The sequence below is a fragment of the Nelumbo nucifera genome, chromosome 4 (assembly GCF_055504915.1).
Source record: "Nelumbo nucifera cultivar China Antique chromosome 4, China Antique-T2T, whole genome shotgun sequence".
In the NCBI taxonomy this organism is placed as follows: Eukaryota; Viridiplantae; Streptophyta; class Magnoliopsida; order Proteales; family Nelumbonaceae; genus Nelumbo; species Nelumbo nucifera.
In genome coordinates, this window is record NC_142652.1 from 77,504,617 (window position 1) to 77,525,698 (window position 21,082).

Here is a 21,082-nt window from a genome sequence, read left to right on the forward strand (position 1 = left end):
AAATAATAAAAATAATAAATAACATTTAGCTATCTTTAGAAGTATTTTTTTATATCAAAATAATCATAATACAATAAATATTAAATGTTATAACATAGATTTACAGTTTACACAAGCATCTAAGGTAGGTTTAATCAAGTTGACATTTTGGTGGTTGATTCCAATTTTTTATGGGCCGACCGACCATCTCTGGTCCACGTTTGATGACATTGGTCAAACATGTTATTGTTATGGAAACCAGAACACTTTTTAGTCATTTACCATTATTATGAGATGGAAACAATGTATTTGGAGAGAAATGTTACCAAACGAACTTTGTAAGCTTTTATCATATTTTGAATAACAACCGAGATCTTTTAAATTTTTTTACTTTGAAATATCTTTTCTAGAAAATCCAACCAAACGCCACCTAAATAGGTGATGGTTTGAGAAAAGGTGTTATGTTGTGATTTAAAAATGCCCGCTTTACCAAAAGATTAGGCATAGTGGTGCCGTGGATCCTGGGCGCTGCGATCATCTCAAAAGCAATTTTGGGTCAAAAACCTCATCCCGATAGGAAACGGCAGTCAATGTGATCTTTTGAAATGAATTTTATAAGGCATTTCTAGAAAGCACTTTTTGTCATGCAAATCAGCAATAAAACATGCTCTCTGACTTGTCGTCATGGTTGATTGGCGGTTGGCCTTCAAATATTTTTAGCTAACGATTAACTTTTGTTTTTTGTAAAGTATAACCATTTCCCAAGATATATAGAGAGTTAGAGACGGGTTTCAATTGTATACGAAAGCATAAATGGATAAGGGGAGACAGAGAAAGAGTTAGTTGGATAGAGAGAGATATGTGCTCCCAACTCCCAACAGCAGAAAGTCACACAAACGAAAGAAGGGTGTAATAACATAACCCGGACTTCCTTTTCACTTTTTCTTCCCACATCCTACGCACGGTATCCTCCAGTTATACATAATCCAGAGAGATCTGTTTACAGGCCATGCTGGGCTAGCACTGCACGGGCCACGTGTCGTGTCAGCTTGCAAGTCATTCTGGGCTATACCTCTCTCTCGGGATATTTTGGGGGTCGGCTTAGCATAGCCCATAGTTCGAGCCCGTGTCGTGCCACAGACTGGGTTGGTCTGTGGGCTAAGCCATAAGATAGGTCAGGCTGTGAATCAAGTCAAAGTTATTTATTTAAAAAAATTAAAAAAAAATCTTAAAATTTTTATTTTATATGAATTTTGATGAATACGATAATTAAATAAAATAGTATAATAAAATTGAAAACAATTGTTTATTTTAATAATATATTGTATACTATATATTATTATATAAGTGCAATTTATATAATATATAAATATTATAGAATATATATGGGTCATGCCAACACGCGGGCCACAGATAGCACAACCTGCTCGGTCGTGCTATATCGACTCGACCAACGGACCTGAAACCCCAAACCCAACACAACCCATATAGTTGTTTTGTGCCTAGCATGGCCTGTGAAACATTGTGTCGAGCCACGGGCGGCATGGCCCGATTTACACCTCTAAATACAAGATAGCAATGTGCAGCTACAATTTAAGGCGGGTAGAGTGTGGGTACATAGAGTAGAGTAGTGGGTGGAAAATCCGATTTGGTCAAAACTCAAAACATGGCTCCGGTCTGTTGTTCACGAGTTGTTCCCGCATCTCTACCTAAAGGACATTGTAAGTACATAGTGATTGCTCAAACCATCTAAGTACAGAAGATACCAAATTGATACAACATGGACGCTTGCGATAAGTTCATAACTCATCGGCTACCTTCGTTGAGCTTATAACTCATTGAACGTCTGCGTTGAACATATAACCTATTGCACGTTCGCGATAAACTTGTATCCGACACAAGTCAAGATAAACCTTAGCTAATATAAACCCACGACGAAGATCAGACACGTACGGTTCTGCGATAAACTTTGAATGTGTGCGGCTCTATAATAAACCTCGGATACACACGGTTCTGCGATGAACTTCGGATACGTGCGGTCTTGTGATGAACCCAAAACCATTACAGAACCGCGGATCACTGTGAATCAAAGTTAAATATCGGTTACACGTGCAACTTTAAGTTACACACGTGATGAGACACCACATAGGTTAAGTAAAAATGCGCCCACTAAGCAATGACGTCACCAGCGTCACATCGGTTAAGTAGGTCACGAAAGGAAATAGCACACACGGGTTATGAGAATCCTCAAACGAAAGGAAAGTTTGTCTTTGAGAGATCTCATAGGATGTGTGGCGAAACCCTAGTAGTGCTCCTTAATGACCAACAATGAATCTAATATTCCCTTTCCTAATGAGAATCAAACACTTTTGACTCCTTCCTTTCAGCACCTTGGGATCCCTTCTTATAAATGAGGGTCCTCCTCATAGCAAATAGATTCATTCAATCATTGGATCATCCAATCACTCTACCCAGTCGTCTCATCACTCCCATTTTCCCTAGCTTTCGAGTTGACTACCTTCGGTCTTCCTTTGTCTTTCAAGGAGACCACTCTCACGCAGCGTAACCACCTTACTTACAGACATTATAGCTATGTATTAAGATTATCTTTCTTGTTTATTATTCATGGAGAGATGTTCCCATCACACAATAGTGGTGATCTATGGGTAGACATGGGAACAATTTGTGGGAAAGAAATCCAAAATTGACACAAGTTAGAATCCTTTTCTTACATTTTTTTCTTTGATTTCTATTTGACAATGGTTAATAAAATCTTAAGGTGACCGTTCCACTTGGAGTAAAATTTGAGAAAAAAAAATCTCATTTTCTTATTGAGAGGCAGAACCAAGGGGCCCGGCGGAGCCATGGTCCCCCTTCCTCCCTCCCCAATCCATGTTAGGTTACGAAAGAGATAGCAACCTGTGTTAATTCACATAATATTTCAATTAAGAAAAAATGGTGAATTATTTCAATTAAAAAATTAAATAATAATAATAATAATAGTAAGGGTCATTTATTAGAACCCCCTCCTTTGGTTTTAGGGTTTACTTAGATCTACCCTATAGTTTTTATTTTGTTAAAACACCCCCTATAGTTTGAGATATGATTCAAACCAATAAAATTAGTAGAATATTTCAGAATAAAGAAGAAGAAATTAGGGAAGAAGAAAGAGACAACAAGGAGGAGGAAGATTGGAAAAGAAAGGAGAAAGAAAAGAGGAGTTTGATAATCTCCTCTTTCTCCCACTAGTCTTTTAATAAACCTGCTTAAGTTACATAATTTACAAGGTTGCCCTTAAGTAGGCGCCCGCATCAGCACTATACTTAGAAAACATAAACAAGAGCTAAAGGCCCATAAAGAAAAGGCCCAATAAAAAAAACATAATAAGAAAGGCACTAATGGGCTAGGGCCCATTGGACCCAGTCTCTCTATAGTTTGCAACATATTTATTTAATTTAACCTTTCACTGAGATGAATTTGTTTTGCTATCTGAAAATATGTAAAACATGATCACCAAAACTGAGTGGAAAATGTATTCAAGGGCATGAACCCATGATTTTTTATTTCAAAGTTTCCCATAACACTTCTTCGTAAAAAAAAAAATACCATATAAAGTCAAATAATGGTTACTCGTGATGTTAGGGTCAAAACTGTTATTTTCACTGTCATTTAATGAAAGGTCGATTAAGTGAATCAAACTATAGGGGGTGTTTTAATAAAATACAAACTATAAGTAAGTTTTAGTAAATCCATGAAACTATAGTAGTGTTTCTTTGATCTAGTATATTTTGCATGTATGAATGAAAGTTTTGAATGTAATTGGTATTTTTTTTATTATGTAATTGTTTTGGATCAATCAATTTTATAAAAGATGTCCATTAGAGTTTTTTTTTTAGTTCCTTAGTTTTAGTATTTTTTTATAACTTTATTTTTCTCTTTCAAAATAAATAATTAATAAAGTCTGAATGGTGGAATTTGTTTTTAGGGAAAAATCCTTATCAGTACCCTAAACTTTAGGGGTTATCTCAAGTTAGTCCATGAACTTCAAAACGTATATCTACAGTACCCAAACTTTCAAAATGTGTCTAATAGGTCCTTACCGTTAATAGTCCGTCAGTTAATTTTGGAAATGTTAAAACTACCCTTCAATAGAAGACACTATTCATTGTCTTTTACCTTGAGACTGAAGACATAAATGCCATAGATTGTTACCAATCTAACAAGTTCTATGGCTTTTGTGTTGAGTTTTGTCTATCATAAACTTTTGTCGAATATTCTCATAAGTTGTCTAGTTGACTGCAATCAAACAAAAAATGAAAACTAGAAAGGCCACCAAGAAACCTGATAGCAACAAAGCTGAACATTGCTAGTGCAATTTGTTCGAGTTATGGTTGAGATGGCCCCAAATGCCACGTGTCACCTCCGTGGCCATCTTATCTCTTCGGCCACATCAGTGTCGCGTCACCTCCGCGACCTAACTTATCTCTTCAACCACGTTGGCACCACGTCACGTGGATAAGCGCGACTAAGACAGGAGATCATCGAACGGATGGGAACAACTCCGCTAGGGATCAAGACTTATCTCGAAGACCTTGGCGGATGACCTCATCCTGACAACCCCGGAAGCCTCATCCGACCAAGACACGGATCTTCGACTATATAAAGGTACCTCCCGCTCATGGTAAGGGATCCAACTTTTAACTTCCATACCGTTACTCTGGTCAGACCCAACCGACCATCTTTCCTTGACTAACTTGAGCGTCAGAGTATCTACCCGAGGATAACTCCTCAGGCCTCTGACTGTGTTCTTGGTTTCAGATCTTGGAGCGCAGCCTCGTCCTTCCACCTCGGCTCCGCCCAATTAGTAGGATTATCTGACTACGACCTCGATTCAATAAATACCTCGGATCGAGCAGCATCACAATTGTCTTTGGGCAGTTCCTTATTGTCCCAAACAGTCCAATGCTGGCCTTTGAGATTGTTTGATTCTGTGACAACAGAAGATAAAGATGTAGATAAAGAAAATCAAGGCTGAAGATACGAATGTCAAGTAAAACATGTAGTTTCTTAGTCCAATACATTGGCCAATCCAGGGACAATGGTGATCAAAATTCTCAACACATTTATCGCATGTTGCATAATGACTACTTCTTGGTGGTCTGAAAATCTTCCAAATCCGGAAAAATTTTAGTTTCACTTCCACTCCATTGACAATTACCTTATTTTTTCTTATTCTCTCACTTTGAAGAATATGTCTCTGATGATAAGTGATTGCTTGTTGGGATTATTCTTAGGTCTATTGAACTAACAAGAACAAGAATACGTCTCTATGTCTTTCCGCGTGAGAATAAAACGTGAAAGACGTGAAAAGCTTCATTTAGAGCTTCCCGAAATCAGCCCAAAATGGGTTTCTCACATCTTTTCGGCGCTCCAACTTTTGGCGAATACTAGATCTTCCGCGAACCAAATGGGAATAAACCAAAAATCGGCTTACCTAGCTTGTAAACAGCCAAAAGATTGCACAAAAAGACACACCAAACAGGCCCTTGTTAAACTATGGTTATCCGTTTGACCCCACCAAGCCCTAGACCTTGATCCATACCAGCTTTCTTCACTAAGGCTCCGTTTGGAAAGAGTGAAATCACGGTTTAGTACATTTATGCACCCCGGCAACTTTTCCCGTGTTTGGTAAGAAGACAAAAATAACCTAACAATTCTTAGGTCTATTGAACTAACAACAACCAGATTAACAAGAACAAGAATATGTCTTTGTGTCTTTCCGTGTGAGAATAAAACGTGAAAGACGCAAAAAGCTTCATTTAGAGCTTCCCGAAATCACCCTAAAATGGGCTTCTCATGTCTTTTCGGCGCTTCGACTTTTGGCGAGTACTAGATTTTCCGCGATCCAAACGGGAATAGACTGAAAATCGGTCTGCCCAGCTTGTAAACAGCCAAAAGACTGCATAAAAAGACACACCAAACAGGCCCTTGGTAAACTATGGTTATTTGTTTGACCCCACCAAGCCCTGGACCTTGATCCATACCAGCTTTCTTCACCAAGGCTCCATTTGGAAAGTGTGAAAATCATAGTTTAGTACATTTATGCACCCCGGTTCAACTTTTCCCGTGTTTGGTAAGAAGACAAAAATAACCCGACAATCAATGGAAATCTGCATTCTTGTTAGAGTTTCCCTCAATTATGCAAAGGATAAATTTCTTAAACTACCCTTATGGTTTAGCTAATTAACTAAGTATACCCTTACTTTTTAAAAATTGACTAATGCTACCCGTATTGTTTCTAACAATTGACTAGCTCTACCCTTACCGTCAAGGTCCGTTAATATTCTGTCAAAACTCATTCGCACATGATATATATATATATATATATATAATATTTTAAAACCCAATTTTACCCTTCACCTCTCTCCCCTTTTTATCACCAAACTTGTATTTGGAATTGGAGAATGATGTCTACCAACAACAGTTCTTCCTTGTCACAAAGTCTCTCGGTGTATGTTGCCATCCACCCCTCCGAGAATCCAACTTGTAAATTTGTCTCGGGCCATTGATGTAGAATCCCCACACTTGGAAACTCCTCGACAGAGATACCCCACACCCGAAAGCAAGTTAGCCATTACCGAGGTAACCAGTAGGTTCCTGTGTTCCTATAGATGGTAGAAAAATGTTCTTCGGCTCCTCGATGTTTGCGAGTTTCCCAATATCAATATGGGCTCCACCTCGAGAAGAGGTTCTACTGAATCGCTCGTTGGCTCCTCTTCGAGTGAAGATTTCACCTCAACATTCTTAACATTGTTTCCTCTTATGCCGCAAGACCCAGATCACGGACCAGAGATCTTAGACCCTATGCACTAAATTAGTTGGTCTGGATCACCGGTTGTAAATGCACAAGAGAAGAATAGATCACCGGTTGTAAATGTAGCTGGAAAAACAACCGGTAAATTAGGGCAACCGGTGATCTGTTCCCTACTGTTGTAAATGCACACTGTGAACAGATCACCGATTTAATGCACATTGTGATCTGGTCTGATTTGAAAGAGAAGAGAACAACCGGTAAATTAGGGCAACCAAATAAACACTGTGAAACATCTTCTCAACTGTTGTAAATGCACAAGAGAAGAACCAACCTCCGACCGGTTCAATATTTAACATTCATCGTGAAGTCTGATCTCTCTCTTCTTCTTGGGCGGTGGCGGCGGCATTGCCCTGTAACTCCACCCGTTGCTCTGTAACTCTACCCAATAACGACAACATCTGAACTCCGAAGGATAGTTTAGTCATTTTGCATTGTTTTTGTCAGAGGTTAACAGTAAGAATAGAATTAGTCAATTATCAGAAAGAGTAAGGATAATATCAATCAATTTTCAAACGATAAGAATATAATTAGTCAATTAGATAAACCATAAGGATAGTTTAAGAAATTTACAAACAAAATTTGTTTTGAAAAAAACCAAAGTAAATTTTGCTTTTTCATTCTATCGAGAGAAACGTGCATGCCATTTGCTCGATCTTTCCCATTTTTCTCTATAGAACTCTATGAGAAAAAGGCACGACCGTTGATTGAGGCTACCTGCAACATGCAAATCTCAACCTGGCAGACACTGAAAGTGAGTTTTCTGACTAATAAAGTGAGAGATATCACAACTCAAGTTGATTAGAGCTCTTTCTCTACGGAACTCCCTACATTGCTTAGACGATTCAACTCAAGTTGTATAATCTCTTGTGAGATAAAAATTGAAATCAAAGTGAAAAAACCCTCTTTGCATTTCAGAGAATGAGGGAAAAGTCCCAAAGCTTGATTTCTTTGAGTTATTTGATTTCAAAGTGGTGATAGTCCCGAAGGAGAAAAGCCCAAATGCATCATCCTTCAAGATGAGGCGTTTGCGATGGGAGAGATCGCAAGCTCCCTCTCTCCCTCACCGTTTTTCTCTTTCTAGGGCTTCTACTATCTAGTCCCCATGCAAATTGGAATATATCGATTTCTGACTAGAGTTTTAATTAATTGTTGTGGTTGATCATCGATGTGATTCAGTTTTTATTCATTTCAGATGCTATTCTGTTTTTCTCTTTTTTTATCAAATTTCTATTTTGGTACAGATTAGGTTGGTTGGCTTTTGCAACTACACCAAGATGACTGAACTTACAAGGAGATGGATTAAATTTTAAAATCTCTTCTATAATGGTCAGGATTTGATCATTTGAAATATTAATTAGAAATTTGAAAATCTCCTCCACAACATCAGAAAAACTGAGTTTAATGCACAGGGTTATTTTGTAACGATTGGAAAGGCCAAACATTAGCATATATGTCCTGTAATTTTGCACTTGTGAAAACAAACGACAGGAATGCAAAGTGGGCATGGAAATCCGAACCCACTTTGCACTGACCTGAACCGGAGAAGGTATTTGCACTCTTACCAAACGGAGCCTAAATCATCAAATAAATCCTAGCAGGCCACTCTAATATCAAGTTATGACCCTTTTCTACCATCGAAATTCCCAAACTTCGAGGATGAAGATTCAGACTCTGGATGAACGGTAGTGAGTGTTATTAACTCCCCGGCTTTTGCATCTGTAATTGTAATGGGGGTTTTGTTGACTATCAACGGGAAATGAGTTCTATCATCTCCAGCAAATTGTAATGGGGGTTTTGTTAATGCCGTAAGTTTCCAATTAGAACTGAATTCAGTGACTGGTTCAGTCTCAAGGTAGAAGAAAATGATTTGTCTTTTTTTGAAGGGTAGTTTTGACTTTCTTATAAATTTTAACTTTTTAAGTGATATATGTCATTACGTGATATAGATAACTAACAGATTGTTAAGGATAAAGACCTATTAGACACATACTGAAAGTTCGGGTATTGTAAAAAACATGTTTTGAAGTTTGGGGACTGTCTTGAGACAACCCCTAAAGTTCAGGATACTGAATAGGAATATTCCTAATCCAAACATGAATTGGATGGATAGAGCAATAATTGCAGCAGTTTTAGGAAAGGGATGACATATCCTCCACCACCTCCTCCATATCCATATCATATCCGTATCGCCTTATCAACATTCTCTGACTAAGCCCATCTCTTACGGGTGCCTGCTTGAGCTTTCTAATTGTTTTCGGACCTGTTTATGGGCCGGGCTCAGGTTTAGCTTTTATCAAAATTCTAATGAGTCTGACCCAAAGTCTGAGCCTGAAACTATGTAAAGTTGAGCCCGAAACCCGGCCCGTGATTTATAATTCTCTGATCAAGATAGTGTTATTTTCGACTAATAGATAACATTTGTAACCAATTTTATTTCATGAAATGGGAGGCCCGACCCAAGTTAGTTACAGACCTCAGTCAAAGCCAAACATTCTTTCTAGTACAAAAAAAAAAAAAGGAACTATGAAGTGAGAATTTAGATTCTCACCTGTTATTAACAATTGCCATTTTTATACACATGCAATAAGCAACTGATTAGTAATTAACAATTCCACATTTCAATCAAAAAAGAAAAATAGGCATCAATAGAAAGCAACAAAGGAAGAAAGAAGCCCAAACTTATCCCGGTCGATGCTAGGAATATCAGAAGCAATTAGTTAAGAGCCCTAATTGTTTCATCTACACTAATTGAACTAGAGCAATTAAATTAAGCCCAAGGAAGAAAGAGATAAAAGTTTCCGTTTTCCGACCAAAAATACCATGAGACGATGATAGAAGTGGGAAAATCAATAGTAGAAGAAGCGGAGGAGGTGGATCATTCTTTCGGTACTTGCAACAGACTTAAAACGGAAGCACCATCCATAGGGTGCCCACGAGGCGAGATATTCGAGTTCAATTTTTGAAAAGTTCGGCTCGGCTCAGTTTCAATCGAGGTTCGAGTCTAGTTCGAGCCCAATTTATAGGTTCGGTTATTAATCGAGCTGAGTTCGAGCTTAATAAAGTTCGACTCGTGAGGTTCGCGAGCCAAGCTCGAATAGAAAATAATCTATATATAATTATAAAAAATAATATATATATATATAATAAAAATATTATATATAATATTTTTATTTTTATATATAATAGTAACTAATTATTATAATTCTTAATTTTTAAATCAAATAAAAATATTTTTTATATATAATTTTTTTATTTTTATAAAACATTTTTCTCAAGTCGATCTTGAGCTGAGCCGAGCTCGAGCTTACAAGCTTTTAACTTGAGCCGAGCTCGAGCTCAAGCCTAAGCCTCGTACTACCTTGACAAGCTGAGCTCGAATAGCGAGCTATTCAGCTCGGCTCATCTCGGCTCAAATCCACCCCTAACCATCCATAAACTTCAAAGATGTGAAGAAACTTTACCTGAATCAAGAAAAAAACAAAGTTAAACACAAACTTCTTAATTTGAAACAAAAAATGTTGGATGTAGAGAGAATTTTTTATTTTCGAAAGTAATGTTTGATGCATGCTCGGGTACAATGGTATGCTATCAGTTGGAGGGAGAGGCATATGGTCTCAATGAGGACTTTTGCCTAGGGTGAGAGATCGATGTTCAATTCAAAACGTTGATAGAAGTTGGGTTGGGTCTAAAATGCAAAACCAAGAGACCTTTCTAATGGAAGATCTGAGAGGTCCCATTTATAAGACTTCTCATGTTTTGCGAGGAAAAAACTCAAAAACACCACAAAAAAAGGAGCCACAGCAAGTAGAACTTACTATGCACATAACCTGCCCACATGGGATTGATAGGATTCTCTACTGGCCATATTTTATCAACTCACTAGTGAGCATCATGAGATGCACGGGATTTGTTAAGCAAAAGCTAATCAATAGTAACACATAAGAGTATACAATTGTTTTAGATTTTTATTTTTAAAATAATTAATAATTATTTATATTTAATATACTACTTTTAATATTTTTTTACAATACAAAAATAATAGTAATTTATTTCAGTTAGGTTTTTCATCAAACTAATGAAATTAACCAACCTGACCATCTCGACTCGAGTTGGTCAGTTTTCTAGTATTTCCAATTGGCTTTGGATCAGTTTCAGCTTGGCCATTTGTATACCGCTCAAAATCAAACGACCCAACCATATATAAGAAAGTGGGAAAATTCTCATATTTCTTAGTCTAAAACATTTTATATTATGAATTTACTTTTAATAATACAACTACAATTTTTTTAATTCAATTTAAAATTTTTAAGTTTAAATCTTTTAAACCAACTGAACAAACCGATACAACAAAAGTTAGCCGCTTTATCACTAATGGTTAGTTGGTTTTCAGTGTCCAACTTGACCAGGTCGATTTGGTTGGCTAAACAGCCTACAACTGAACCAACCTGTGAACATTCCTAATTTCAACTAAACTAGTAGTCTAATATCTGATAAATAACAATAGTTTAATCTCTAATAATTATTAAAAATTTCTAACAAAAAGACACAATTATTGAAAATATATTAATAATAAAAATACAATAAATAATTCATAAAAATACAAAAAATACAAAAAAATGGGTTTGACTACAATATGGAAAAGATATGATACCCGAAAAACAACTAACAAATAAATTGGAACCATAAATGTGGTAACGAATAAGGTGTAATTTATCAAACCATACCTTTTCCAAATCATAGATTTTCCCTTCTCAAATTAAATTAGTCAATAAATAGTGTAATCTCAAATAATAGTTTAATGTCTAATAAATATTAATCAATAAATTATAACAAAAATACAATAAATAATAAAAAATATATTAAATTAGTCAATAAATAGTGTAATCTCAAATAATAGTTTAATGTCTAATAAATATAAATCAATAAATTATAATAAAAATACATTAAGTACAATAAATTAAATTTAAAAAGTTAAATAACAATATTTTAATCTCCAATAATTATTAAAACCTTCTGTAAAATAACAAAACAAAAATACATTTACAAATAATTATTGAAAATATATTTATCATAGAAAACTATAAATAATTACTGAAAATATAATAAATATTAATTTTAGTATATATAAATATATCATAAATATAGATTAAGATTTTAAAATTATTCTTAACAAATATTATTTTTTTTTGAAAGTTATGTTCTAGAATTATTAGTTTATATAAGTGAATTTAGATATTTACAATATCATTTAGTTATTTAAATGATATCATTATTTAAAATTTAAATCATTAATTATTTATTGAATTTAATAATCCATGAAATTATAATTTATACTATCATTACATAATTTCATTAATAATTTTGTAAATATTAAATTATTATTAATTTGAATATTATGTTATAATTATTTTTCTACTTTTAAGAAATTTTTTAAATTTATTACATAATTTTGCTATTTTAACTATTTAAAATTTAGTTATGTTAAATATTTCATTACTTAAAATACTTAGTTATTTAAATATTTAAATAATATAAGAAATATTTAACATTTTTCATTATTAAAATTTGTATTTGGTAAGCTACTTTCCCCATAAGCGCTTATATTGAATAGTACGTCCTCAGATTTCCGGAGAAGGTTCTCCAAGTTTGTTGCCGGAAAAAGCAATCCGTTGATACCAGTTCAAGTGAAGGAGATATAAGAGGGGGAGTGGAGTGAAGGGTGGTTTTGTTGGCTGTATTGTTTCGATGACTTGACTAGTTTGAAGCAAGGAGAGAGTGAGAGGTGGAGATGGGGAAGGTGGATTTTGGTTTGGCTGTGAGTTGTGTTGTAGTGTCGTGTACGATCGCTGCTATATTGGTTGGTAGACGAGTGAAGACGGCAGAAGTGGAACCAAGTGGTCGGTGTATTGAGGGAATTAGAGGAGGGATGTTCAACGTTGATAGGAAGATTGAGGCATGTCATTGATGCTATGGCTGTTGAGATGCATGTTGGGTTGGCATCCGAAGGCGGGAGCAAGCTTAAGATGCACCTTATTTTCATCAATAATCTTCCCAACGGGTAGTAAAACTTTCTCTGCAACTCCCCTATTCACCGCTGGAAAAATAGATCAAAGGGGGACATTGTCGTCAGTGCAACTCCCCTATTCTCATCAAGAAGACGATGAACAGGGGTGAAAATCTCTTTTTATCTCGTTAGGGAAGAGAGGGGGATGATTAGGATGGGTAAGAGAGAATGAGAGAGGAAGAATGAAAGTAAACGCTGTGTTGATGTTGAGGGGAAGAAGATGACGAATAGTGCTTTTTTGGTGCGGGGGTATTTCAAGCATTATAAAAATTTATCAGGGACAGGTTCGTCCTATTTTTTTGGAGAAATACTTCTTCAAGAAGTACTTAAAAAAATCAACTTGAAATCACTTTTTCAAAGAAGTACTTCTTCCCCACTTTTTTACCAAACACCCATAAGTACTTAAAAACCACTTAATGTGTAGTCCCATGTCTTAAAAGAATTACTTGTTAAAAGAATTACTTCTTTTAAATATTCTCAAACACTACCATAATATCATTAGGCCATTAGAGGATCCCCTCTTCATCACCCAACAGACAATTTAAAGCACTTAATGAAAGTCGTATAAATATAAGCTCTATGCCCTCCTTCACGTCATTAGCTGGTCCTTGCTATTGAGCATTAATGCAAGTCAAAATCCGAACAATAGAAATTAGAAGCTATGTGTGTTGTTAGTCAACTGCATATCTTAGGAGATCCATGCACCACCATGCAATCGAGGATCCACATCTACCATTCCTTTGGCATGGATGCTGATCACGGTGATGATTCCAACTTATCTACCACTACTATCACTTTGTTGCTGGAGATTCAATGCCAACTGAACCGGAGAAGACACAAACAATCAAGGTTTTTAAAATCGACCCAGACAACGAATCGGTTAGGGGTTCGGTTTCTGGGTCGAATGGTTGGACTGTTCGAACTAAACGATCGGCCTGTTCTGAAAAAATAAGTAAATAAACAAAAAATGGTCAAAATCGTTAAACGGTACGAATGATTCAATTGCATGGATCAGCGATTTATTGACCATATCAACATGTTTTTGGCAAAAATCTAGTTTAAAAAAAAAAAAACAAACCAATCGGTCCGACCATCCGATCTGGTCCAATTTTGAAAACCATGCAAACAATTACTGGGAGTAGTTTGCATGCAACAGGCAGGATTAGTGGATTACAACTCTCTCTCTCTCTCTCTCTCTCTCTCTCTTGCAGTAATCCCGTGCAATGAATTCCATTCTCACAATGTTGTTCAAGTGGATGGCGGGCCATAGGGAATAATTCTACTAACCTTTCTATTGACATATGCATGCCTGAGGGGTTACATACTCATCATAAGAGGAAACATTCGACTGAGAAATTTGTTCCTTGTGAATATGACTCCATTGTTGTTCCTCTATCGTCCGCACGACATATCATTCCTTCTATATGGGTAATGCTTTCAGTTCTACTAAGGCTATGGTGAGAAACTTTCCCTTTTATAGCCATTTTGGTGAATGGTTACCTCCCATCAAGGTGTTTGTTCAAATCTTAGCTTTGAATGCTGAGTGAATGGTTGTCGTTATTGAACGGATCTTTGCAAGACCATTAAATGGAAGAAACGTCCCAAACGTTTCTTTTCTTTTCTTTTAATTCTATCAATCTCCCACTTCGTCTTGCCAATAATTGTTTTTTTACTTGGCCATACTTAATTAATCACATTCCATTCACATCCTTATGGCATTCTTAATACTAAACTGGACTGGAACAAATAAGACCATCAACACAAGATCACAAAGATCATTACATCTTATTAACAATGTAATGTCATTCCATGGTCATTGAATTGATAACCTCGTTCTCCATAGCCTGTATCCTTAATGTGGAATGATCCATATGATGTGGTGATCAATCACATCTCTTCCACCTTTATGGTCCCTTAAACTCCTGCTATTTACAACTCACTAGAATCCTTATAGTGGAAAAGCATATAATTAACGTAGAATAAATGGAGCAAAATTATACTTTATGGAACAATAGTAATTTCAACTTTATCCTAGCAAAAGATACTCTCTCTAACCAAGTGAATCAAAAGATTCTAGAATACCCATACAGGATAATGTTTCATGAATAATTTTACATTAAGAGCATCGGTTAGTGGATCTGCTATCATAGTTGTAGTGCTGATATGGTCCACAACAAGAAACTTTATGTCCATGTGCTTGGACACACTTGAACTCTTGTTTTTGGAGAAGAAAACAACTCTGCAACTGCAGAGTTGTCACAGTAAATTCTCAGTAACTTGGAAATAATGCCCATGACCTGAAGCCTTGAGATAAAATTTCATAGCCATATAGCTTGCTTAGTTGACTCGTAACAAGACACAAATTCCGCTTGCATAGTCGACGAAGCTGTAAATGATTACTTAGCACTCTTCCAGGAGATAGCACCTCCAGCCACCAAATGTCGACTTTCTATCATCTGGACAACCAACAAAGTCTGAATCTGTATACCCAACTACCTCAAGGGTATTAGTTCTGTTATATGTGAGCATGAAATCCTTGGTTCTTTAAAGTTGCTTCAAAACTTTCTTTATTGCTCTATAGTGAGCCCTTCTAGGATTACATTGATATCTACTAAGTACATTAATTGCAAAGGAAATATCTGGTCGGGTGCAAACTTGAGAGTACATGAGGCTCCCAACAATTGAGTCATAAGAGAATTTGTGCATTATTTTCTTCATCTCTTCAACATCTAATTTAGTCTTTGGACACTGCTCTTTGCTAAGTCGCTCACCTTTAGTAATTGGAACATTTCCAGGTGAACAATGTATGGTCTATGCCATACCTCTTGAGAACCTTGTCAACGTAGGATCTTTGAGATAGTCCCAACATGCCTCTAGTCCTATCACGATATATTTATATACCAATGACGAAAGATGCTTCTCCCAGGTCTTTCATGTCAAAATTGTCAGCTACAAACTGTTTAGTTTCTAAAAGCAAACTCATGTCATTACTTGCAAGTAAAATATCATCAACATAACGGACTAATATGATAAACTTGCTCCCACTGATCTTGAGGTAAATGCATTCATCAACTACATTTTCTTTGAAACCAAAAGAGGTGATGATTTCATCAAACCTTATGTACCATTGCCTTGATCCTTGCTTAAGGCCACAAATTGATTTCTTTAATTTGCATACAAGATTTTTCTTGCCTTCCACTTCGAACCCTTCAAGTTGAACCATGTACACACCTTCATGTAATATACCATTTAGAAACACAATTTTAACATCCATTTGATGTAATTCAACATCAAAATGAGCCACGAGAGCCATAACAATCTTGAAAGAATCCTTCCAAGAGATAGGAGAGAAGGTTTCTTTATAGTCAACACCTTCCTTCTGAGTGAAACCCTTCACCACCAATCAATCTTTGTACCTTTCTATGTTGCCATTTGAATTGTGTTTAGTTTTATATACCCACTTGCAACCAACTAGTTTGGCTCCGATAGGCAATTCTACGAGATCTCAAACTTTATTTTTCTTCATTGAGCCCATCTCATCAATCATGGCACCTAGCCAATTGGATACTTGTTGGCAACTGATGGCTTCTTTATATGTAGTTGGATCATTTTCAGTGACAACATCAAAATCACACTCTTAAAAATAACAAATGAAATCTCTAGAGAGAGTCGGTCTCCTCACCCTTTGAGAACTCCTTAATGGTGCTTCTTTCGGAGAATTATCAACTTCAATATGAGAGTGTGGACCTTCCCTTTCTACATTATCATCAATCACTACTTGGTGATCGTCATTCATTTCTTTAATTAGAATAGGCAGGACATGACTTTGGGATTCTGGTACAATAGCAAATGTAGATCTCTCTTCAAACCATGGTTCAAAATATCGATACGCCCAATACGCCAATAGGAGCGTATCAGGCGATATCGATACTATTTTTATATTTTTTTATTTTTTCAAAACCGGTTCAAGGGGCTGGTTTAAGGCTCCTCCACCCCCTAAACCAGCCAGAACCCCGATACACCCACTGTAGGGGCGTATCGGGGAAGTCCCGAAATGATACGTATCGGTCAATATGTGTCGATACTTTGAACCTTACTTCAAACTCAATATGTTGAACAGGCACATCATCACCAATAAACCCATCTTCAATAAATTTTGCATTTCCAGTTTCTATAATTCGGGTGGGGCATGACAGACAATAAAATCTGTATCCTTTAGATCTCTCAAGGTATCCTACAAAGTGACAACTTATTGTTCTAGGATCTAACTTCTTCTGTTGTGGTTTATATAATCTACCTTCTGCTCTACACCCCCAAATATGCAAATGATTTAGACTAGGTTTTCTCCTAGTCCACAGTTCAAATGGTGTTTTGCATATTACCTTACTAGATACATGATTTAAGATGTATGCAGCAGTCTTTAAGGCTTTTCCCCAAAGGGATTCCAATAATGTAGAATTGCATATCATACTCCATTTTGTTCGGGAGTTCCAAACCTGGTATATTGTGCAATAATACCACACCCTTTTAAAAATTCGGCAAAAGGTCTTGGATATTGCCCAAATTCATCAAATCTCCCATAATACTCTCCTCCCTGATCAGATCTTATTGCCTTGATCCTTTTCTTTAGATGATTCTCAACTTCAACTTTGAAAATCTTGAAGGATTTCAAAGCTTTTGCCTTCTCATGTAACAAATAAATATAACCATAACAAGAATAATCATCAATGAAAGTAGTGAAATATCTTTCACCATTCCAAGTAGGTGTAGGAAAAGGCCCCCAAATATCAATGTGACTCAGTTTCAATAGATCTGAACTCCTCATGACTCTCTTCTTTTTGCTCTTTGTGATCTTTCCTTTAATGCACTCTACACGTGCTAAAATCTGTAAAATCCAACTCCTTTAGTATTCCTTCCTTTGTTAACCTTTCAATCATTTCTCTTGAAATATGACCTAATCTTCTATGTCATAGCATTGAAGAATTTTCATTAACAATGCAACATTTTACACCAACAACATTATATGCATTCATTGATAAAAGAGATGAAGCATATGCAATTGTCATGGTTCAATTTATATAATCCATCACATAAATCCCAAGTACCAACAATATGAGATTGAAAAATTAAACTTAAAACATGAGCATCCAGTTTTGCAACTAACAAAAGGTTTCTCCCCATACTAGGAATATAGATAACATCTTCTAAGTTTGAAACAAAACTAGTGTCTAAAATCAATCTATAGACTCCAACGGCCTCAACTCGAGCTTTGACACCATTTCTCATCACCACGTCTCTTCCTCCATCACTTAATCTCTTGCTATTGAGAAACCCCTGCATAGTATTTAAAATATGTAGGGTTGCCCCAGTATTAATCCACCAAGTATTAGAAGGTACATCAATTGTAGTAAAAACATCAGACTCCACTATTCCCTCCTTTTTGTCCTTGAGGATTGTTCGCCCTAAACTTTTTGAACTTTTCACCATTTTTTTCTCTTGTCCTTTGAAAAACTTCTTCTTATTGGGCCCTTTAACCATTTGTATAGAAAGATTTGCACTATCAATTCTACTTTTCTTCGGCCTCTCCTCTTCCTGGACACACATGGAAATCAGCTCACTAGGACTCCACCTTTCCTTCTGAGCATTATATGTGACTTTCAGTTGGTCGAATTGAGATGGGAGAGAATTCTAAATAAATTAGACAAGAATTCCATCATCTACATTCATCTTTATGCTTTTCATTTAGGTAGCAAGATCAACCATGTGAAGTATGTATTCTCTTACACTTCCCACATCGTCATACTTTGAATTTACTAATTGTGTCATCAAAGTACTACCAATTGCTTTGGTGGAGCTAGCAAGCTGCTCCTGAACCCTAGTCATATATTTCTTAGCGACTGTCTCATCGGGAAACCACCTCTAATATTCTTTAAAATTGTCCATTTCATTATCATTAAACAAATACTATTGGCTTTCAATCCTCATGTTTATCCTTTTCGTCTTTTGTGCTTTGATTAGTGAGTTTTGGAGGTTCATCCTCTAATAGGACAAAATTGATCATGAGAATAGCTAAAACTATCTCTATTTGTTCTTTCCAATCAGAGAAGTTTGATCCATTCAAAGTCTCAATACCAAACAAATAGCTAAGAATTGTAGTATTCAAGGCTGAAAGAAAAAGGAAAACATGCTCACTATGTTGCATCTCAATTCTCAAAATTATGTAATAAGATGCATAATATCAGTTAAACAAAAACAAGAGTGACCTTGAAAGATTAATGGATCTAGTCCGATGAGAATATTTGATGTATCATTGTATTCTCACCTTTGGGCAAAAAATTAACATACAAATGCTCTCTCTCTCTCTCAAGGGTGGCCACGAGTCGAGCTCTTCACGAGCTACTCGAGCTCGGCTCGTGAAAAGATCGGCTTTTACAAGCTCGGTTAATAAATGAGCCGAGCTCAAGCCTAACAGAGCAGGCTCGCAAGCCGAGCTCTAATATATATAGAAAATAATATATATAATAAAATATTATAATTCTTAATTTTTTAAATATCAAATGAAAAAATGTATATATAATTTTTTATTTTTATAAAATATTTTTTCTCAAATCAAGCTTGAGTCGAGCCAAGCTCAAGCATATGAATTTTTGACTCAAGCCAAGCTCAAGCATATGAATTTTTGACTCAAGTCGAGCTCGAGCTCAAGGTTCAAGCTAGAACCTTGAGCTCGAGCTCGAGCTTTGTACTACCTTGGCGAACCAAGCTCGAGCCTCTTATTATTCAGCTCGGCTTGGCTCGAATCCACCCGTACTGTGTATGTGTGTGTGTATGTATGTCTTTCTTTTTTTTCATGGTGACAAAAATCACCACAAGACTGATCAACATGAACATCATAAATTTTCAAGAATTTATTCCTTTGGGTTTAAATCCTCATTATCTATGTGATTCATATCAATCATCTTGTCCCATTGAATTGCACAGAACAATGAACCACCTTTGGGTATGATCACCATCCTAATGCAATTTAGTCCATGTTCAAAACAAACGAACAATCATTGATCATTCGAACACCATACAAAATTTAAATCTGACCACTTTGATGGTTACAAGATTTTATCCAATTCGAAAGGTTTTTAATTGGTTTGGTACATGATAATTCAAAGGTATAATGTGGTAAAATATCACATATTATACAAATAACCACAATTTGGATTTGTAGGGCGGAATATTAAGCAAATAGAATAATAATAATAATGACAAATTAAGTGATAAATTAGGGTCAATACCTACTAAAATCATTGAACTGGTGCCAAAATGAATTGAAAAATTCATAAAATTTTACCGGAATATATTTCAGATCCTTATAACACTATGAAAAAAAATATGGGTCAAAACAGTTTCAGATAGCCCATGAACTAGTCAACCAAAGTTTTGGGTATTATTGAACCGGGGATGAACCATTGGGTTTTAGTCTGAATTAGATTCTGGCACCCACATATACTCAGAAGGTTCTAAAACCCCAAGGTACCAAGTTTCAAAAAATTGCAATATTTATAGAGACATGAATTGGTCAATCAAAGTTTCAAATATAGGTGAACTGGTATGGGTGAATCAGATTGTCAGATCAAACAGGAACTTGCCGAATTAATGCGACGAGTTGACTCGGATAACTCATTGGGTCAAAACAGCACAAAATGGGCGAGATTATTCGGGTTTGGGTTGACCTTCGAACCCGTCATCTTCTTCGCCCATTTTGGGCTTAATAATCAGAATAACAACAGCATCTGGGCTGTTCCCTATCGATCGTTTCAGGCACTATACGGCCGGAAAATGGTCGGAAACAAATGACTAGCAAATCGGCCATACCCTACTAGTTTTCTCACCAGAATCTGGCCAAACAACCGAAAAACTTAAATTTGAAATTTTTGTTTGGTATTTCTACAGTTCCTCATGCATAGGTTGAGAACTCAGGCTCTAATACCAATTGTTATTCTTCTATTAGGATCGTACAACCTCATGAATGAGAATAACAATAAAGACTTACTTGAAGCCGGAGATCTAGACGAGGCTATGACAATCTGAAACAGGAGATCACTTCAACCCCGTTTCTCACATTTCTTGCTCGATGGGAGAGCTTTGTTGCCGCTTTGATAGTGAGCACGGGG